Genomic DNA, 23968 nt, shown 5'->3' on the forward strand with positions numbered 1-23968 from the left:
CGCTGGCGTCAGCCCGAGACTTACGATCACCTGATGCGTCAGGTGACTGCGTCAGGTGACTGCGCCAGGTGATCCATCGCCAGGTCCTGCATCTATCGTACTGCCCGGGGAGACTGCACACACCCGGAGCGGCGATACCGTGAGAGGAGATGGGAGCGGGCATGGCACCGGGAGTCTGCAGACAGGTGAGTATAACTTTTTTTTTTTTCTACTGTTCACTTTTGTTTTCGCAGCCGCTTCCACCTCCCGCCCAGACATGGCGCCGCACGACAGCATACATGCCCAGGACGGGAGGTGGAATCAGCGGTGACAGTACCGGGAGGATTCACGCTTCTGTGTTTACTGAGAGAAGGAATCCTCTTCCTGTACACGTCACTTTACTACCCACCTCCTGCGTTTATAGCTGCGTTTTTGGTCTTAGAAACGCACCAAAACGCAGCTATTTGCGTTTCTCATTGCGTCTTTCAACATCCCATTGCACTCAATGGATGAAAAGCGCAGTGAAAAACGCAGGAATAATTGACATGCTGCGTTTTTGTGGCACCACAAAAACGCAGCTGAAAAAAAACGCTGTGTGCAGACAGCAAAAATGAAAACTCATAGACTTTGCTGGGGAAGCAAAGTCATGCAGTTTTCTGAGCAAAAACGCACCCGAAAACTGCGCAAAAACGCCGCGAAAAACGCACTGTGTGAACTTACCCTGCCTCTGCTGTGAGCCTTCTGCCTCCCCCTGCTGCTGTAAGCCTCCTGCCTACCACTGCTGTAAGCCTCCTGCCTACCACTGCTGTGAGCCTCCTTCCTCCTGCTGCTGTGAGTCTCTTGCCTCCTGATGCTGTGAGCCTCCTGCCTCCTGGTGCTGTGAGCCTCCTGCCTCCTGCTACTGTGAGCCTTCTTCCTCCCGCTGCCGTGAGCCCTCAACCCAGTGCTGTGTACTCCCTAGTACTGTGTATGCCCACCAGTGCTGTGTGCCACCCTCCCAGTGCTGTGTGCCACTCGACCCCCCAGTGCTGTCTGTGCCCCCATTGTGATGTCTGTGCTCCCTCAGTCCTGTCTATATCCCCCAGTCCTGTTTGTGCCTTTCTAGTGCTGTCCATGCCCATCTCTAGTGCTGTCTGTGCCACCACCAGTACTGTCCATGCCCGGCAGTGCTGTCTGTACCCCCCCAGTGATGTCTGAGCCCCAGCCCCCCCTGTGATGTGTGTATATGTCCCCAGACCTTCCTGTAATGTGTGCATATGACCCCAGGCCCTCCTATGATGTATATATGTCCCCAGCCTTTCCTGTGATGTATGTGCCTCCAGCGTCTCCTATGTGGTGTATATGATTTACCAATCTGTTGCTCCAGACTGAGACAAAACCTGGAAAAGCAGTTGTGAGAAGCAACATGATCAATATCACCTAACATCACAGGCGCACCAAAGAGAAGCAGCTCCATCCACCACAGCAGGGGTGAGTTAATTGTTTGACCAAATACAGTTGGTCATTTTCAAGCTGATAATTTTTTGCAGCCCCTGAAAGTTGGTAATTTCCAAATGGCCCTTGGCAGAAAAAAGGTTCCCCACTCCTGCTGTAGAGGCTAAACCACTAATTTTGTCCAATGATCTTAACCCCTTCACAACCTGTGACTTGCTAGATATTTGCTAGTGATAAGCAAGCTCTAGAATGCTCAAATGCTCAGTACTTGAATCAAGGAGGTCAGATGATCAAATGGGCTCGACTCGAACACCGAGTCTAATCAAATGGGAACAGCATGGGGAAGATGCCTGGATGCATCTCTGACTCTCAGGTCATTACTGGGAGCAATGGTGTCAAAGCATTAGGGTTTAAGCACACGTGTATTTGGATATGAAAAGTTCCTCATCTTTTGGCAGGAAAAACACTACGGCGTTTTGCCGTTTATTCAATGCATTTTTGCATGTGTTTTCACCTGCATTTTTTTTAACATTCTGTACACCAAAAATTCTATAGAGATAGATAATAAAAATACATATTATAAATAGGTAGACATGAATACAAACAGACAAATAGTTGCACAAACCCTCCATATATATATGTAACAAAATTGCACCCTGTGGAGCTATAGGACAGCTTTTTATGTTGAAATAAATTAATGAATAAATTAAAAAAAAACTATGTGGGTCTACCCCTATTTTTGAAAACCAGCAGGGGTAAAGCAGCCAGCTGCAGGCTGGTATTATAAGACCAACCTCCACTCAAAAATATTATGTATTGCAAAGTGTGCACAGTACCAACATTCCAAGCTGTACTATTGAAAAAATGAGATTTTTGGCAAAAAATTGCAATTTTTCGAGCCACCCCGCCAACGTCACGGCAAATCTCCTGGGGCAGTCCTAACACTAAAATATTTTTATTTAAAGTGTGCCATGTGGCCTCACATATGCAAAATTAGGACTGCACAGCACGTACCTTGTGCTTTTCAGTCACCGTCTCCATGACTGATTCATGGTTGTGGGCGGGACAGGCCCGAGCACATGCTGCTTAGAATAAATAGCCAGTGGACGGGGTTGGATGGCCAGTGTGAACAGCCACCAACCGCCAAAAATCAGGACAGATGGAAAAATAAACATGAGGTGCACTGCAAGATGAGAATCAACTGGGACCCTATATAACAAGAAAAAACAGCATAAAAACAACCTCCACTCAAAAATATTATGTATTGCAAAGTGTGCACAGTACCAACATTCCAAGCTGTACTATTGAAAAAATGAGATTTTTGGCAAAAAATTGCAATTTTTCGAGCCACCCCGCCAACGTCACGGCAAATCTCCTGGGGCAGTCCTAACACTAAAATATTTTTATTTAAAGTGTGCCATGTGGCCTCACATATGCAAAATTAGGACTGCACAGCACGTACCTTGTGCTTTTCAGTCACCGTCTCCATGACTGATTCATGGTTGTGGGCGGGACAGGCCCGAGCACATGCTGCTTAGAATAAATAGCCAGTGGACGGGGTTGGATGGCCAGTGTGAACAGCCACCAACCGCCAAAAATCAGGACAGATGGAAAAATAAACATGAGGTGCACTGCAAGATGAGAATCAACTGGGACCCTATATAACAAGAAAAAACAGCATAAAAACAACCTCCACTCAAAAATATTATGTATTGCAAAGTGTGCACAGTACCAACATTCCAAGCTGTACTATTGAAAAAATGAGATTTTTGGCAAAAAATTGCAATTTTTCGAGCCACCCCGCCAACGTCACGGCAAATCTCCTGGGGCAGTCCTAACACTAAAATATTTTTATTTAAAGTGTGCCATGTGGCCTCACATATGCAAAATTAGGACTGCACAGCACGTACCTTGTGCTTTTCAGTCACCGTCTCCATGACTGATTCATGGTTGTGGGCGGGACAGGCCCGAGCACATGCTGCTTAGAATAAATAGCCAGTGGACGGGGTTGGATGGCCAGTGTGAACAGCCACCAACCGCCAAAAATCAGGACAGATGGAAAAATAAACATGAGGTGCACTGCAAGATGAGAATCAACTGGGACCCTATATAACAAGAAAAAACAGCATAAAAACAACCTCCACTCAAAAATATTATGTATTGCAAAGTGTGCACAGTACCAACATTCCAAGCTGTACTATTGAAAAAATGAGATTTTTGGCAAAAAATTGCAATTTTTCGAGCCACCCCGCCAACGTCACGGCAAATCTCCTGGGGCAGTCCTAACACTAAAATATTTTTATTTAAAGTGTGCCATGTGGCCTCACATATGCAAAATTAGGACTGCACAGCACGTACCTTGTGCTTTTCAGTCACCGTCTCCATGACTGATTCATGGTTGTGGGCGGGACAGGCCCGAGCACATGCTGCTTAGAATAAATAGCCAGTGGACGGGGTTGGATGGCCAGTGTGAACAGCCACCAACCGCCAAAAATCAGGACAGATGGAAAAATAAACATGAGGTGCACTGCAAGATGAGAATCAACTGGGACCCTATATAACAAGAAAAAACAGCATAAAAACAACCTCCACTCAAAAATATTATGTATTGCAAAGTGTGCACAGTACCAACATTCCAAGCTGTACTATTGAAAAAATGAGATTTTTGGCAAAAAATTGCAATTTTTCGAGCCACCCCGCCAACATCACGGCAAATCTCCTGGGGCAGTCCTAACACTAAAATATTTTTATTTAAAGTGTGCCATGTGGCCTCACATATGCAAAATTAGGACTGCACAGCACGTACCTTGTGCTTTTCAGTCACCGTCTCCATGACTGATTCATGGTTGTGGGCGGGACAGGCCCGAGCACATGCTGCTTAGAATAAATAGCCAGTGGACGGGGTTGGATGGCCAGTGTGAACAGCCACCAACCGCCAAAAATCAGGACAGATGGAAAAATAAACATGAGGTGCACTGCAAGATGAGAATCAACTGGGACCCTATATAACAAGAAAAAACAGCATAAAAACAACCTCCACTCAAAAATATTATGTATTGCAAAGTGTGCACAGTACCAACATTCCAAGCTGTACTATTGAAAAAATGAGATTTTTGGCAAAAAATTGCAATTTTTCGAGCCACCCCGCCAACGTCACGGCAAATCTCCTGGGGCAGTCCTAACACTAAAATATTTTTATTTAAAGTGTGCCATGTGGCCTCACATATGCAAAATTAGGACTGCACAGCACGTACCTTGTGCTTTTCAGTCACCGTCTCCATGACTGATTCATGGTTGTGGGCGGGACAGGCCCGAGCACATGCTGCTTAGAATAAATAGCCAGTGGACGGGGTTGGATGGCCAGTGTGAACAGCCACCAACCGCCAAAAATCAGGACAGATGGAAAAATAAACATGAGGTGCACTGCAAGATGAGAATCAACTGGGACCCTATATAACAAGAAAAAACAGCATAAAAACAACCTCCACTCAAAAATATTATGTATTGCAAAGTGTGCACAGTACCAACATTCCAAGCTGTACTATTGAAAAAATGAGATTTTTGGCAAAAAATTGCAATTTTTCGAGCCACCCCGCCAACGTCACGGCAAATCTCCTGGGGCAGTCCTAACACTAAAATATTTTTATTTAAAGTGTGCCATGTGGCCTCACATATGCAAAATTAGGACTGCACAGCACGTACCTTGTGCTTTTCAGTCACCGTCTCCATGACTGATTCATGGTTGTGGGCGGGACAGGCCCGAGCACATGCTGCTTAGAATAAATAGCCAGTGGACGGGGTTGGATGGCCAGTGTGAACAGCCACCAACCGCCAAAAATCAGGACAGATGGAAAAATAAACATGAGGTGCACTGCAAGATGAGAATCAACTGGGACCCTATATAACAAGAAAAAACAGCATAAAAACAACCTCCACTCAAAAATATTATGTATTGCAAAGTGTGCACAGTACCAACATTCCAAGCTGTACTATTGAAAAAATGAGATTTTTGGCAAAAAATTGCAATTTTTCGAGCCACCCCGCCAACGTCACGGCAAATCTCCTGGGGCAGTCCTAACACTAAAATATTTTTATTTAAAGTGTGCCATGTGGCCTCACATATGCAAAATTAGGACTGCACAGCACGTACCTTGTGCTTTTCAGTCACCGTCTCCATGACTGATTCATGGTTGTGGGCGGGACAGGCCCGAGCACATGCTGCTTAGAATAAATAGCCAGTGGACGGGGTTGGATGGCCAGTGTGAACAGCCACCAACCGCCAAAAATCAGGACAGATGGAAAAATAAACATGAGGTGCACTGCAAGATGAGAATCAACTGGGACCCTATATAACAAGAAAAAACAGCATAAAAACAACCTCCACTCAAAAATATTATGTATTGCAAAGTGTGCACAGTACCAACATTCCAAGCTGTACTATTGAAAAAATGAGATTTTTGGCAAAAAATTGCAATTTTTCGAGCCACCCCGCCAACGTCACGGCAAATCTCCTGGGGCAGTCCTAACACTAAAATATTTTTATTTAAAGTGTGCCATGTGGCCTCACATATGCAAAATTAGGACTGCACAGCACGTACCTTGTGCTTTTCAGTCACCGTCTCCATGACTGATTCATGGTTGTGGGCGGGACAGGCCCGAGCACATGCTGCTTAGAATAAATAGCCAGTGGACGGGGTTGGATGGCCAGTGTGAACAGCCACCAACCGCCAAAAATCAGGACAGATGGAAAAATAAACATGAGGTGCACTGCAAGATGAGAATCAACTGGGACCCTATATAACAAGAAAAAACAGCATAAAAACAACCTCCACTCAAAAATATTATGTATTGCAAAGTGTGCACAGTACCAACATTCCAAGCTGTACTATTGAAAAAATGAGATTTTTGGCAAAAAATTGCAATTTTTCGAGCCACCCCGCCAACGTCACGGCAAATCTCCTGGGGCAGTCCTAACACTAAAATATTTTTATTTAAAGTGTGCCATGTGGCCTCACATATGCAAAATTAGGACTGCACAGCACGTACCTTGTGCTTTTCAGTCACCGTCTCCATGACTGATTCATGGTTGTGGGCGGGACAGGCCCGAGCACATGCTGCTTAGAATAAATAGCCAGTGGACGGGGTTGGATGGCCAGTGTGAACAGCCACCAACCGCCAAAAATCAGGACAGATGGAAAAATAAACATGAGGTGCACTGCAAGATGAGAATCAACTGGGACCCTATATAACAAGAAAAAACAGCATAAAAACAACCTCCACTCAAAAATATTATGTATTGCAAAGTGTGCACAGTACCAACATTCCAAGCTGTACTATTGAAAAAATGAGATTTTTGGCAAAAAATTGCAATTTTTCGAGCCACCCCGCCAACGTCACGGCAAATCTCCTGGGGCAGTCCTAACACTAAAATATTTTTATTTAAAGTGTGCCATGTGGCCTCACATATGCAAAATTAGGACTGCACAGCACGTACCTTGTGCTTTTCAGTCACCGTCTCCATGACTGATTCATGGTTGTGGGCGGGACAGGCCCGAGCACATGCTGCTTAGAATAAATAGCCAGTGGACGGGGTTGGATGGCCAGTGTGAACAGCCACCAACCGCCAAAAATCAGGACAGATGGAAAAATAAACATGAGGTGCACTGCAAGATGAGAATCAACTGGGACCCTATATAACAAGAAAAAACAGCATAAAAACAACCTCCACTCAAAAATATTATGTATTGCAAAGTGTGCACAGTACCAACATTCCAAGCTGTACTATTGAAAAAATGAGATTTTTGGCAAAAAATTGCAATTTTTCGAGCCACCCCGCCAACGTCACGGCAAATCTCCTGGGGCAGTCCTAACACTAAAATATTTTTATTTAAAGTGTGCCATGTGGCCTCACATATGCAAAATTAGGACTGCACAGCACGTACCTTGTGCTTTTCAGTCACCGTCTCCATGACTGATTCATGGTTGTGGGCGGGACAGGCCCGAGCACATGCTGCTTAGAATAAATAGCCAGTGGACGGGGTTGGATGGCCAGTGTGAACAGCCACCAACCGCCAAAAATCAGGACAGATGGAAAAATAAACATGAGGTGCACTGCAAGATGAGAATCAACTGGGACCCTATATAACAAGAAAAAACAGCATAAAAACAACCTCCACTCAAAAATATTATGTATTGCAAAGTGTGCACAGTACCAACATTCCAAGCTGTACTATTGAAAAAATGAGATTTTTGGCAAAAAATTGCAATTTTTCGAGCCACCCCGCCAACGTCACGGCAAATCTCCTGGGGCAGTCCTAACACTAAAATATTTTTATTTAAAGTGTGCCATGTGGCCTCACATATGCAAAATTAGGACTGCACAGCACGTACCTTGTGCTTTTCAGTCACCGTCTCCATGACTGATTCATGGTTGTGGGCGGGACAGGCCCGAGCACATGCTGCTTAGAATAAATAGCCAGTGGACGGGGTTGGATGGCCAGTGTGAACAGCCACCAACCGCCAAAAATCAGGACAGATGGAAAAATAAACATGAGGTGCACTGCAAGATGAGAATCAACTGGGACCCTATATAACAAGAAAAAACAGCATAAAAACAACCTCCACTCAAAAATATTATGTATTGCAAAGTGTGCACAGTACCAACATTCCAAGCTGTACTATTGAAAAAATGAGATTTTTGGCAAAAAATTGCAATTTTTCGAGCCACCCCGCCAACGTCACGGCAAATCTCCTGGGGCAGTCCTAACACTAAAATATTTTTATTTAAAGTGTGCCATGTGGCCTCACATATGCAAAATTAGGACTGCACAGCACGTACCTTGTGCTTTTCAGTCACCGTCTCCATGACTGATTCATGGTTGTGGGCGGGACAGGCCCGAGCACATGCTGCTTAGAATAAATAGCCAGTGGACGGGGTTGGATGGCCAGTGTGAACAGCCACCAACCGCCAAAAATCAGGACAGATGGAAAAATAAACATGAGGTGCACTGCAAGATGAGAATCAACTGGGACCCTATATAACAAGAAAAAACAGCATAAAAACAACCTCCACTCAAAAATATTATGTATTGCAAAGTGTGCACAGTACCAACATTCCAAGCTGTACTATTGAAAAAATGAGATTTTTGGCAAAAAATTGCAATTTTTCGAGCCACCCCGCCAACGTCACGGCAAATCTCCTGGGGCAGTCCTAACACTAAAATATTTTTATTTAAAGTGTGCCATGTGGCCTCACATATGCAAAATTAGGACTGCACAGCACGTACCTTGTGCTTTTCAGTCACCGTCTCCATGACTGATTCATGGTTGTGGGCGGGACAGGCCCGAGCACATGCTGCTTAGAATAAATAGCCAGTGGACGGGGTTGGATGGCCAGTGTGAACAGCCACCAACCGCCAAAAATCAGGACAGATGGAAAAATAAACATGAGGTGCACTGCAAGATGAGAATCAACTGGGACCCTATATAACAAGAAAAAACAGCATAAAAACAACCTCCACTCAAAAATATTATGTATTGCAAAGTGTGCACAGTACAGTGGTATTATAAGACTCAGAATGTCCATAGCTATTTGGCCCTTCTAAAGCCTAAAATTACCGTCTGCAGCATCCCCAGAAGTGGCACATCATATTAGATGCTCCAATTCTAGTGCCTTGCCTAGACTCTTCTATATTACCCTGATGCATTGGCAACTGGGGTAATGGTAGTTGGGGTTGATGTCCGCTGTGTAGTGTCAGCTGGCATTAAGCCCTAGTGTTAGTAATGGAGAGGCATCTAACCCAGTAAGTTAAAATAAAAAAATACACACAAATAGTTTATTTAAAAGGTTATTCCCATCTCCAATATGCTATCATAATATGTGGTAAGAGTAATAATAATATTAGCACATACCTCCAATTAGAAATGTAGTATAGTTCTACTGATTCACTATGTCGCTTGTCTCATGTGCAAGGCATTGCAAGACCTAAGGTATCCATGGTTAAGACCCCGCATATAGTGACAGGTAGTTAGTTACTAACCATGGATACCTACTGTAAGATTTCATAGATATTCACACAGCAAGGCACTCTGGAAAAAATACGTGTTTTTGGTAGATTGAGCTGATTACATTGCCTGTGCACTGCTGTTTTGGACTGCTACACAAAGCTGCGTGATGAAGAATTTAGAATTACATGCACCTATCGCAGTCTCTCACTCCTACAGCGTACTATCACTAGAATGTATTTGTTTTTTTCCTAATTGCACCTATCACTGTCCCTCACTCCAACAGCGTACTCTCCATATTCTAGTCAAGGGAAAATGGCGTTGCGGTCTGTGATTCGGCCCTTATACTGTTATGAGGTGTGTCAGCCAATCTCAGCCTTGGCTGTGATGGCTCCAGATGTGCCCACAGCCTAAAAGCTTGCTGATTGGCTGCTCTGCAAATTTCAACAAGCTTTATTCAGGTGATAAACCCGAACAGGAACTAGACATACAGTCAAAAGTGCGTGTTCAGTGTTCAGCATCAGTCACATGCTGTCCGATATGGACCCCGAACTTTACAGTTTGGGTTTGCTCATCTATATTTACAAATACTGAGATAAAATACTGACCAAATACTCTACTAAAATTCCCTCAATGTTTCGCTAGTTGCATTGTTAACTAAAAATGGTAAGTTTATGACCCAGGCTATCATTGCATCAATGTATCTGCTCTAGGCATTGTGGACATCAGGTTTTAGGTATATTTAACCAGTATACCATGTATATAAATACCTTCTTTGGAACAACATAGTCAACTATGTATACACCTTAAATGTATATACTTTTTTTCTTTACAATAAATTCCACTGGATGGTAAAGGACCCAATTAGTTGCATCCATTTGAATGTATAGGTCTTAAGGCCACTTTACACGCAGCGACATCACTAGTGATGTCGCTGCCGATCGCACCCGCCCCGTTGTTTGTGCGTCACGGGCAAATCGCTGCCCGTGGCACACAATATTGCTAGGCGACGGTGGACGGTGAACAGCCTCTTTTCTAAGGGGGCGATTCGTGCCGCGTCACAGCAATGTCACACGGCAGGCGTCCAATAGAAGCGGAAGGGCGGAGAGCAGCCGCATGACAGACACACCCACCTCATTGCCGGAGGACGCAGGTACGGTGCTGCTCGTCATTCCTGGGTGTCACATGTAGTGATGTGTGCTACCTCATTAAAGACGAACAACCTGCGTCCAAAAGCAGCAATATTTGGAATTAGAACGACGTGTCAGCGATCAACGATTGGGTGAGTATTTTTGATCGTTAGCGGTCGCTCGTACGTGTCACACGCACCGACGTTGCTAACGAGGCCGGATGTGCGTCACGAATTCCATGACCCCAACGACATCTCGTTAGCGATGTCGTTGCGTGTAAAGCGGTCTTTAGTCTATACATTAAACAGATGCCTAAAATATATGAACATAGCCTTAATGTTTGCCATTATGCTGTTTTTCTGTTTTTTATCTGCTAAGTTAAGTATAAAACTGCCAAAAAGCTACCAGTAAGCACCTGCCTCTACAGTCCTCACCAACCTAGGATTATAATATGTTAATATACAGATGATGCAAAATTGATAACAACAATTGTAGATGGAATGAACAACTTTTACGGAGTGTCAAGATAGAAAGCTGGAACATGGGACTCCTACTTAACACAAAGAATACAAAGATATTGACTACTGCCAGTTATGACTGGGACACATTTGAGATAGACTGCGATGAACTGGAAGTTGTAAAGAATTTCAACCTACTCGGATCAATGATCACTTAGGATACAGCAACAATACTAGAAGTCAATAGGAGAACATGAAGCGCCCACGGGGGTCTGGGGAATTACTCGTCAACAGGTCGGTGTAGGGAGGTTTGGGGATGTCACAGTGGCCAGGCCCGATTCCGTTACCCCGGCGGTGTGAATAAAGACAGAGGGGTTATATACAGGGCAGAGTAGAGTTTGTATTCATGAAGCCACTTGTGGTATCCGGCAAGTATAGGAGCCGCCGCTGCGGAAGGTGTCCCCCGGGCAGATGGTAGCGCAACACAGATGGTACAGCTCTCCACAGGCAGATCTCAGGCCCCGGGGATGATGAGAGTAGTAGTCTCATGCTGCTCTGCAGCTAAGGCACGGGAAGGATTGGATGACACAGGGGTTGCAGTTAAAGTTCTTTACTCACAGAGATGTCACCGCCTCTGGAGTGCCGGTCTCCACTGTCATGAGCCCCAGCCGATCCCAGATAGTTCGGAGGTCAGAACCGGTGCTTCGCTCTGTGAGTCCTTCCTACTTGCACTTATGTGAGTCCCTGCGGCTTGAAGCTACGCTGGGACCTGAGTCCTTGTATTTGCTCTGTTCCTGTCCCATATGGCAGGCAGTGTGAGTCCTTTACTGGTCGGCACTTGTATCATGGCTCCTGGCTCTAGTATGCTTCTGTGCCCCAGGCACTATGTGTGGGCCAGAAGACTTGAAATCTTTTGTCCAGCGGATTCTGCTGGTGGGACCTAAAGTACCCACCCAGACTAGGGTTACACTCCCTGTTGGGTGCGTATTCTCTCCATTCCTCATTTGTTCCTTGTCTGAGCTTGACTGTCTGTGTGTGTGTGTGTGTGTGTGTGTCGCCTTACTCACCAATGTGTCGCTCCACCCCCCAGGTTGCTGAACTAGTGAGTGGGAGGTCCCATACCTTGTGGTGACCGTCCAAGTGACCCTACCCTAACTCAGTCACGGTGAAAGGGCAACTGAATGTGTGTTTTGGTGAATTGTGGTGGTTTAATGACCTCCTCCTTACCCGGGATGAATACTGCACCTCTAGTGAGGTGCAGTACCCTGTGTCGACTGAAGCCTCAGGGGCGCCCCAAATACCCATGGGTATATTAGCAATGAAGTTACAGGATAAGGTCTTCAAATCAAGGAACATTTCACTGGTGACGAAGACACGGCTCATACACAGCTTGTTTTTTTCTGTAGTAATATTCGGATGTGAAACCTGGATGATGAAGAAACAAGAAAGAAGAAGAATCAATGCCTTCAAAATGTGATGTTGGAGAAATCAGTTTTGGAACAAATCTAATTAGACATGTCACTCGAAGCAAGGATCACCAAGCTATGACTTGCCTACTTTATACATATCATACGAAGAGAGTAATTACAGGAGAAGGACATCATAGTCGGAGGACTAGAAGGAAGACCAGAATCCAGTGGCTTGATACTATCAAAACAACGACAGAGAAGACACTAGTTGACCTATCTAGGCTTTCACAAAATCAATCTTCCTACTGAGCGTTCATCCATCAAGTCATCATGGCTTGAGATCGAGCTGAAGGCTGTTGAATAATAACATATATTTTACAGTACTTTGAGTGTTTTGGATCCAAATTCACTACAGTAACCTATTTTCAAATGTCTAGGTTCATATAAAAAATTGACTGATATGCAATCAGAGCAACATATGATAAATATAGCCCTGCATGTTGATATCAATTTTATCTCGCATAAATGTCCCAGCTGATGACAAAACAAGAAGCTGCTGCAATCCTTTGCAGCAGTGACTTGTCAATAACACTGGGCGGTCATTGGCTAGTTATTGCTGATTCTGAAAAGCTATAACATTTGAAAGTACCATAGATAAAGTGTCAATTTATTCCATAATTGAAAATTGGTATTTTTATTTCATCACTGACAGTAGCAAATACACTGTGTGCAGAATTATTAGGCAAATGAGTATTTTGATCACAAGATACTTTTTATACATTTTGTCCTACTCCAAGTGTATAGGCTTGAGAGCCAACTACCAATTAAGTAAATCAGGTGATGTACATCTCCGTAATGAGGATGGGTGTGGTGGAGTAATGACATCAACACCCTATCAAGGTGTGTTTAATTATTAGGCAACTTCCTTTCCTTTGGCAAAATGGGTCAGAAGAGAGATTTGACGGGTTCTGAAAAGTCCAAAATTGTGAGATGTCTTGCAGAGGGATACAGCAGTCTTGAAATTGCCAAACGTTTGAAGCGTGACCACCGAACAATCAAGTGTTTTACGGCAAATAGCCAACAGGGTCGAAATAAGCGTGTTGGGCAAAAAAGGGCGCAAAATAACTGCCCATGAATTGAGGAAAATCAGGCGTGAAGCTGCCAAGATGCCATTTGTCACCAGTTTGGCCATATTTCAGAGCTGCAACGTTACTGCAGTATCAATAAGCACAAGGTGTGTCATACTCAGGGACATGGCCAAGGTATGGCAGGCTGAAATACTACCACCTTTGAACAAGAAACATAAGATAAAATGTCAAGACTGGGCCAAGAAATATCTTAAGACTGATTTTTCAAAGGTTTTATGGACTGATGAAATGAGAGTGATTCTTGATGGGCCAGATGGATAGGCCAGAGGCTGGATGAATAAAGGGCAGAGAGCTCCACTCCGACTCAGACACCAGCAGGGTGGAGGTGGGGTGCTGTATGGGCTGGTATCATCAAAGATGTACTTGTGGAATCTCTTCAGGTTGAGGATGGAGTGAAGCTCAACTCCCAGACCTACTGCCAGTTTCTGGAAGACAACTTCTTCAAGCAATGGTACAGGAAGAAGATGGTATCGTTCAAGAAAAACATGATTTTCAGTGCTCCATCACATGCATCCAATTACTCCACAGCGTGGCTGGCCAGTAAAGGTCTACAAGATGAAAAAATAATGACATGGCCCCCTTGTTCACCTGATCTGAACCCCATAGAGAACCTATGGTCCCTCATAAAATGTGAGATCTACAGGGAGGGAAAACAGTACACCTCTCGGAACACTGGGAGGCTGTGGTGGCTGCTGCACGCAATGTTGATTGTTAACAGATCAAGCAACTGACAGAATCTATGGATGGTAGGCTGTTGAGTGTCATCATAAAGAAAGGTGGCTATATTGGTCACTAATTTTTTGGGGTTTTGTGTTTGCATGTCAGAAATGTTTATTTCTAAATTTTGTGCAGTTATATTGATTTACCTGGGGAAAATAAACAAGTGAGATGGGAATATATTTGGTTTTTATTAAGTTTCCTAATAATTCTGCACAGTAATAGTTACATGCACAAACAGATATCCTCCTAAGCTAGCCAAATCTAAAAAACCCACTCCAACTTCCAAAAATATTAAGCTTTGACATTTATGAGTCTTTTGGGTTGATTGAGAACATAGTTGTTGGTCAATAATAAAAAAATTCTCTAAAATACAACTAGCCTAATAATTGTGCACACGGTGTATATTTTTCTGTAGCTTGGACCTTAGATTTACTTAGGTGAATCATAAAAAAAACCTTTTCTCTGCAGAAATTATAGAAACATATAACATTATATGAAAAGTTTTTGATACAGGAACATATTCTACAAATAACTCCTTATGACTGACTTCTGATGAACATTACTCAATACATTGCTCTACATTAAGACTCCTACTTCTGACTCACAACCACAATTCATTTTGAAAGATACATTTTTCAGCTGTCGGCACTATAAATAGTCTGCTTTAGAAACATACTTAACAACAAATATAAGAGTATGACTAGACTAACATAAATCTTCACAGTTCTTCTTTTACTTACAAGATGAAAAACACCCCTTCCTGACCAAGCAAATATTGGGATTTTATCATACAAGCGCTTTTGACAGCTCCAAAAATGTTCTCATTGAGATATTAAAATAATCTTTTCCTCTTCTTTTTTTGCAATATATGGAGCTTAATTTTATGCAATTTTTCTTTCTCTCTTTTTCTAATATTAGGGGAAAGTATAAAGAAAAATAAGAAAAACCAACATATTATAAGTGCCCCAATAGAGTCTGTTTTCAGAGTTCCCCCACAAAGCCAAAATTTTAGGAGTACTGCCACAAATCTTTTTTTAAGAGTTCCCCAAAAGAACCAATATTTTAAGAATGCCTCTATAGAGCCGATTTTCAGAGTTTCCCCAAACAGCACACAGAATCCCTTTAAAATAACATAAAATAATAAAAATAATAATAATAATCTTAAACCAGGTGGCGGAGTTCCAATTGAAGGAGGAAGTTGAGGAGAAGGTGGATGTGGCGGTGTAGGCAGAAATGGCACAGGAAGAGGAGTACTCAACATTGTTTTTGTGGGTTTTTTGTTTTATTTGGGGAGGCTCCAATATGTTGGGAATAGCAAAAAGAATGAACAAATTGCAGTGTGGTATAACAATGGCTGGTTGCCATGGTATAATTCTCCCGTCAGCGAAAGGTATGGAGAAGTCCTGTGGAATCCATGCCTGGTTCATTTTAATGAACGTGAGCTTGCCCATGTTGGCTGTGAATAGGTGTTTACCCCTATCTGTGATCACACCCCCTGCTGTGCTAAACACAAGTTTCAACAGTACATTTGCCACAGGGCAAAGTAGCACTTCAGAAGTGTAAGGAACAAGCTACGGCCCTGTGTCCAACTTGGAAACTCAGAAGTTAAATGGGGCAGATCTATCTCTGAGTACTTGAAGACATGTGGACACTTACTCTTCCACCATGTTGTTGAAACGCTGCCTTCTGCTAATACAGACTGTCTAAAATTTTGGTGCTTGATGTTGTGGCATGCTGAGGAAGATTTACACATTTCAGCCAGGTTATCCCTCCCTTCCAAGATGGTGCCGGTGCCCCAACTGTGTTGGTGACTTCCTTCTCCTCCTCTGCCTTGTTGCTCCACTGAGCCCCTGCTGTCAGGTGGGAATGCCATCAATAGTGCGTCTATCAACATGAGCTTGTATTCCTGCATTTTTCGATCAAGCTGAAGTGACAGGAGTAAGGATGGCACGATGACCTTGTAGCAGGAATCCAACAGGGTGACCACCTAGTAATAAGCACTGTTAACAATCCAGTCAACTCAGTGGTTGTGGTGCAGGTACTGCAGCATGTATTCACTCACAGAAGTCCATGTGAAGTTCGTAGTTGCAATGCTGAACCAAGTTTGTGGAAAGGTTGCTGCGTAGCCAATCGACAAGCTTTTTGGCTGTGGGTAGTTCCTCAGCCATCACAACCATGCTGAGTATTGGCATGGCTGTGATTGCTGGCTCACTATATGACACGACCTGTATAACTGCCGGTTGACAGGTGCCGCTGCTTTTGCGCTCTGACTAGAGTAGAGACAGGATGCGGCTTGCGTCGGGGACAGTGTTAGGCTAATCCTCTCTCTGCATACTTAGGAAACAGACTATGTGGGGGCACTCTGCAAACAGGGACTCTGCGGGGGTACTCTGGAAACAGGCTCTATGGGGTAATCTGAAAACAGGCTCCAGATCATGGGTGGCACTGCTACTGTACTATGACTAGTGTAGGGACAGGATATGGCTCGAGTAAGGGACAGTGTTATGCTACTCATCATATCTTTGCTAGAGTTGAGCGCGGTTCGTGGTTCGAGGTTCTCCAGTTCTAGGCTCGAGTGATTTTGGGGCCTGTTCTAGATCGAACTAGAACTCGAGCTTTTTGCAAAAGCTCGATAGTTCTAGAAACGTTCGAGAACGGTTCTAGCAGCAAAAAACCAGCTAAATCCTAGCTTGGTTTCTGCTGTAATAGTGTAAGTCACTCTGTGAATCACACTATTATGACATTTCAGTGTATAGTGTGCGTGAACAGCGCCTTCAGATAACTGCTGTTTCTATAATGGCGATCGCCATTTTTTTTTTTTTTTCCTTGTCTTCCTTCCCTAAGCGCGCGCGTGTAGTGGGGCGGGCCAGCATGTCAGCCAATCCCAGACACACACACAGCTAAGTGGACTTTTAGCCAGAGAAGCAACGGCATGTGTGATAGGATGTCCATGTCACATGTCCCTGCATTATAAAACCGGACATTTTCCTCCAGGATGCCATTATCTCTTCTGCGTCTTTGGTGTCAGACATCACTGTCGCAGCTCCGTCCTTTGTCCTATCGCTGATACAGCTGTATGCGCTCCATACACAGCGCTGGACAGCTTAGGGAGAGCACTTTCTAGCAGTCCTTTTAAGGGCTCAAACCGGCAGGGTCAGAGTTAAGGTGACAGGTCCTGAAAACAGCGACAGCGTCTGTGTAGCCAAGGTCAGGGATTTCCTCCCTGCATTTCCCTATTCGGAGGGAATAGAAAGGCAGGCTTCCATTCCTCTACCCAGACCCCACAATCCTGGCACTGTACCCTCCTGTCCTCTGCACACTCCAACTCATTATAACTAAGCCATTATACTAGCAAACACTCAGTGTAGCTAGTGGCATCCTATACGTGGCTATTGGACTTTGCTATAGTCCCACTAGTGCAAAGACATTTGCAGAGCGCGTCTGCCTGCATTGCACACTCCAACTCATAACTAAGCCATTATACTATTTATATAGCTACTGGTACTGTACCACACTGGTAAATTTAGACAAAAGCAGCAAGGACGGGGTACAAAGTATTAAAATTTAACCTTTATTGAGTCCTATTAAAACGGAAGCAGGTAAAGCCTTCCTCCACAGTAGTTATCTTAAAACCAAAACAATACAATCCCCTTTAGCATGTATAGGGGTACCATCAAGCCCAGGACAGCGCCTGTACAGATAACAACAAGTAAGCTGACCCGTGCCAAACATATACCGGGACAGCTCACCCGTTGGGCCTTGGACCACCACGGTATCAAAAAGGTCCAGGAACCCTGTAATTATAGATAGAGGATGGAACGATCTCACCACATCAGACGGCGATCCAACCACTATCAGATAAGATCCTCATATCCTCCTGGGCGTCCCAGTGGTCCTATTTCAGTGGACTTAACACCTGGTCCCCTTAAGGAGATTGAGGTCCTGATGTCCTTGTTCTCCCAACGCGTTTCATATACAAAGATAATCGTCAGGGGAGTATCGAGAGTCAATCCTTACAACAGAAGGACAGGACAGGACATGCTGTGAAAACCAAATACACAATATCAGATACCTATATCATAGAACAGACTCACCATGCGAACTGATAGGAAAAAGTACCGGCAGGGTCTTACCGGACGGCAAACAGCGGGGCTCCTATACGCTGCGCACCGCTGCATTGCGCCCGCCATCTTTTTAAGCCCTGCTCGGCTGCCCACGTGTGACGCCGCATCAGTGCAGACCCTCCCACACTTCCGGGTCGCACTGTGGAACGCAGGCCTGAACCGCAAACGTCACATAACCAGTGACGTAGCCGGCGCATGCGCAGAACCCGCCGCCAGGAAAAGGCAGCGAGCATTGTCAACGGCGTCACGCCCCCTCATATTGAACGGATTCATTTCACTGGGCGGGCAGGGAAACATAGCACCAGCACAACAAAGTTGTGCACAGGGCTAACTGGCTCATACGGCCAGAGGGTGAGGGTAACACAAACCCCCTCAAACCCATACCAGATGTATGATGAATAACCTGGTTCATAGACCAAAACCAGTATCACTTTTAGCAAAAGGAGGAAAATTAGCAAATAGAAAAAATATATACAAGATACCCATACAGCATAAGGAGGTAGAGAAAAGGTCACTTGAAAAACAGGTCTATTGGGACATGGATTAATAGAACAGGTCTTTTGAGACATGGATTAGTAAAAACGGGGGCATAAATAGGGACAGAAAAGAGAAACATAAGACCTACCTACACCTCCACCACTAAAACTACCTAAAAAATGCAGGCCCTACCTGTCAGCGGAGGTCGGCACCCTAAAATAGACGGTGAGAGGCGCCCCCGCTCGTACGACGACTAGCCCTCCTATCTAATAACTGCCTATTCTCACAAAAAGGGTGCAAAGGACAGGATTTCATTAAGACCAGAGGGGGTAACCATTCTTAGCCTGAAGATCCACTCAGCCTCACGCTGAAGGATCCTCTTGTTCCAGTCCCCACCTCGCTTAGGAGGAAAAATCATATCAATACCCTGAAACATGGATTAGACATGGATTAGTAAAAACGGGGGCATAAATAGGGACAGAAAAGAGAAACATAAGACCTACCTACACCTCCACCACTAAAACTACCTAAAAAATGCAGGCCCTACCTGTCAGCGGAGGTCGGCACCCTAAAATAGACGGTGAGAGGCGCCCCCGCTCGTACGACGACTAGCCCTCCTATCTAATAACTGCCTATTCTCACAAAAAGGGTGCAAAGGACAGGATTTCATTAAGACCAGAGGGGGTAACCGTTCTTAGCCTGAAGATCCACTCAGCCTCACGCTGAAGGATCCTCTTGTTCCAGTCCCCACCTCGCTTAGGAGGAAAAATCATATCAATACCCTGAAAGGAAATCCACCCAGGGTCACCATTATGCATTGTATTGACATGCTTCGCTAGGGGGGTATTATTCTTCAGCCTGAGATCCCTCAGGTGCTCCCCCACCCTCCTCCTCAGTTCCCTCTTGGTCTTTCCTACATACTCTAGACCGCAACGACAAGTCACCTTATATATGACACCTTTAGTACGGCAATTAATAAAGTGTCGGATCTCATATTCTCTTCCTGTGACATTACTGGAAAATTTCTTCCCTGTTTTTATTGCGTTACAGGCAACACAGCCACTACAACGGAAGCACCCTTTGGTGTTACTCCTAAGCCATCCGCTGCCAGATTCCCTGTTGTCAGTAAAGTGGCTGTGTACCAGTCGGTCTTGTAGGGACCTAGCCTTCCTGTAGGTAATACATGGTTTATTTGAAATGAATGTACCGATGTCCTCATCCATCATTAGGATAGGCTAATATTTTTCAAGTACCTTCCTCACCTCCTTAGCCCCGTTGTTATAGGTAGTAATGAACCTGATCACCTCATTGGTCTTAACATTTTCTTTTTTTTTTTTGGTGGATACAGTAGATTAGTTCTCTCTACTCGATCAGTCACCCTACGAGCCTCACTGATGACCTTACGTGGATATCCCCTTTCCAAAAAACGGGCCTCAAGATCGTTAGACTGCACGGCACAACTCCCCTCACTAGAGCAATTTCTCCTAATTCTAGAAAACTGCCCTCGAGGAATACCCTTCTTTAGCGCCAGAGGGTGCCCACTTTCCCACCTTAATAGCGAATTGGTTGCTGTAGGTTTACGGTAGGTACTTGTGGCAATACCCCCCTCTGCAGTTTTTCCCACCAGGACGTCTAGAAAAGGAAGACTAGAAAGATTGCTCTCATATGTAAAACGAAGGCCGGGGCTACTATTGTTCAAATCTGCAACGAAGGCAGAGAGTTCAGATTCAGAGCCCTTCCATAAGAGGAACACATCGTCGATAAACCTGCTCCACAGAATGATCTTGTCCGTGGGTAACGCTGACTCATCCCCAAAAATAACAGTCTCCTCCCACCAGCCCAGGAGCAAATTTGCGTACGAAGGCGCACAAGGGCTGCCCATCGCAGTGCCCCTGAGCTGGTGGTAGAGCTGGTTCCCAAAGAGGAAGATGTTGTGCGTCAGACAAAATTCCAAGATCTGTAATAGGAAAGAGTTGTGTTCCTCAAATTGTCTCCCTCTACTGTTGAGGAAGTACCGTACAGCCTTCAGACCTGCCTCATGTTCGATAGACGAGTATAATGACTCCACATCAATACTCGCTAGTATGACATCATCATCCACCGAGACACCTTCAAGTTTTCTGAGTAAATCAGTGGTGTCTCTAAGGTAGGAGTTTAAAGAGACGACATAAGGCCTAAGGAGCCTATCAATATAAATTCCTAGGTTCTGGGTCAAACTACCCACACCAGACACAATCGGTCTACCCTTAAGCGGATCCAACCCCTTGTGCACCTTTGGTAGACAATAAAAGGTGGGGGTGACCGGGAAACTAAGAAAAAGAAACTCATACTCCCTTTTGTCAATCAGGCCATTCTCTTTAGCAGTCACCAAGATGTTCTTCAGTTCATTGGTGAATGACTCAACAGGATTAACCATGAGCCTGCCATAACTCCTCCTATCATTAAGGATGTCCAGACACATCCTCCTGTAACCATCGGTGTCCATCACAACAACATTCCCCCCTTTATCTGATTTTTTAATTATCAAATCAGGAGATTTTTCCAGGGATAGCAGGCCTGCCATCTCCTGTTTCGTAAGGTTGAATTTACAGGAATGTGCCATATTAAGTTGTTCAAGATCCTTGGTTACTAGATTAAGAAAAATGTCAATGGAACCTACGTCACTACCAACCGGGGGCATTCTCTCACTACCCAGCTTAAGGTCCGTAAAAGGTCCCAAGCCGCTGAGGTTAGGATCAGTCTCACCAATGTTAAACAGTAACCTCACATCCTCCAAAATGTCACCCGGAATACCCAATTCCAAACACTGCTTTTTATCTTCCCTAACAAAGTGTTTTTTCCACCTTAATTTTCGAACGAAAAGATTAAGATCCTTCACCCCTTCGAACGTGTTGAAATCCGAGGTGGGCACAAAGGTAAGACCTTTGTTCAAAACCGACAGTTCACCACTTGTCAATTCCCTTTTTGAAAGATTAATTACCTGAGTTGGACAAGAGGGAGGGGGGTGCTTACAGACTTCTGTCTGTTCCGTAGAGCGTAACCTGTTTGTTCTAAAAAACGATTGTTACCTCTATTTTTCCCTTTATTCCTACCTCTACCTTTCGGTGCTCCACCACGCCCCTCAATGTCAGACGCCTCAGTATATGTAGAGGTGCTGTCGATTTCGTTGGGCCTAGGAGGTCTGGACAGAAAAAAACTATAAGCCTTATTGTCTCTAAAGTCTTGGAGATCTCTTACGTAAAAGCGGTGTTTTTTCTCTTTAAGGTGGTATTGAAATTTCTCTATAGTGTTCTGCAGAACGGTTTCTTTAGCAGTAAACTCACCCTCCGCAGAAAATCTCTTAGTGATGTCAATTTGCTCCTTAAGAGTGACCTCAAGGCCCGCCAACCGTTTACGCTCTTCGTCCAACAACAAGGTCATAAGTTTTAAAGAACAGTCAGTGACCTCCTTCTCCCATCTAGATGCCAGCTCAGTTCCTCTATACCTATATCCCGGCGTTAATGAAATCCGCAAATAGCGGGGTACAATTTTATCTTTCAGATATACCTCGAGGGACTGAACTTCCCACCAGGAGGTGGTCCGTTCTTTATAAACCTTTGTCAAATCGCTAAAAGCACTATTGAGGGTGGGGGTATATTTTTTCTGAACAAGCTCTCTTTCAGAGAACACCTCCTTCGCCTCAGAGAACCAATTATTTGTGTCAATTCCTGAAGCCAGGAAACCAGCCATACCAATCAATTATTTATATAGCTACTGGTACTGTACCACACTGGTAAATTTAGACAAAAGCAGCAAGGACGGGGTACAAAGTATTAAAATTTAACCTTTATTGAGTCCTATTAAAACGGAAGCAGGTAAAGCCTTCCTCCACAGTAGTTATCTTAAAACCAAAACAATACAATCCCCTTTAGCATGTATAGGGGTACCATCAAGCCCAGGACAGCGCCTGTACAGATAACAACAACAAGTAAGCTGACCCGTGCCAAACATATACCGGGACAGCTCACCCGTTGGGCCTTGGACCACCACGGTATCAAAAAGGTCCAGGAACCCTGAAATTATAGATAGAGGATGGAACGATCTCACCACATCAGACGGCGATCCAACCACTATCAGATAAGATCCTCATATCCTCCTGGGCGTCCCAGTGGTCCTATTTCAGTGGACTTAACACCTGGTCCCCTTAAGGAGATTGAGGTCCTGATGTCCTTGTTCTCCCAACGCGTTTCATATACAAAGATAATCGTCAGGGGAGTATCGAGAGTCAATCCTTACAACAGAAGGACAGGACAGGACATGCTGTGAAAACCAAATACACAATATCAGATACCTATATCATAGAACAGACTCACCATGCGAACTGATAGGAAAAAGTACCGGCAGGGTCTTACCGGACGGCAAACAGCGGGGCTCCTATACGCTGCGCACCGCTGCATTGCGCCCGCCATCTTTTTAAGCCCTGCTCGGCTGCCCACGTGTGACGCCGCATCAGTGCAGACCCTCCCACACTTCCGGGTCGCACTGTGGAACGCAGGCCTGAACCGCAAACGTCACATAACCAGTGACGTAGCCGGCGCATGCGCAGAACCCGCCGCCAGGAAAAGGCAGCGAGCATTGTCAACGGCGTCACGCCCCCTCATATTGAACGGATTCATTTCACTGGGCGGGCAGGGAAACATAGCACCAGCACAACAAAGTTGTGCACAGGGCTAACTGGCTCATACGGCCAGAGGGTGAGGGTAACACAAACCCCCTCAAACCCATACCAGATGTATGACGAATAACCTGGTTCATAGACCAAAACCAGTATCACTTTTAGCAAAAGGAGGAAAATTAGCAAATAGAAAAAATATATACAAGATACCCATACAGCATAAGGAGGTAGAGAAAAGGTCACTTGAAAAACAGGTCTATTGGGACTGTTTCTCTTTTCTGTCCCTATTTATGCCCCCGTTTTTACTAATCCATGTCTCAAAAGACCTGTTCTATTAATCCATGTCCCAATAGACCTGTTTTTCAAGTGACCTTTTCTCTACCTCCTTATGCTGTATGGGTATCTTGTATATATTTTTTCTATTTGCTAAT

Source organism: Anomaloglossus baeobatrachus, chromosome 4 (genome assembly GCF_048569485.1).
Source record: "Anomaloglossus baeobatrachus isolate aAnoBae1 chromosome 4, aAnoBae1.hap1, whole genome shotgun sequence".
NCBI lineage: Eukaryota > Metazoa > Chordata > Amphibia > Anura > Aromobatidae > Anomaloglossus > Anomaloglossus baeobatrachus.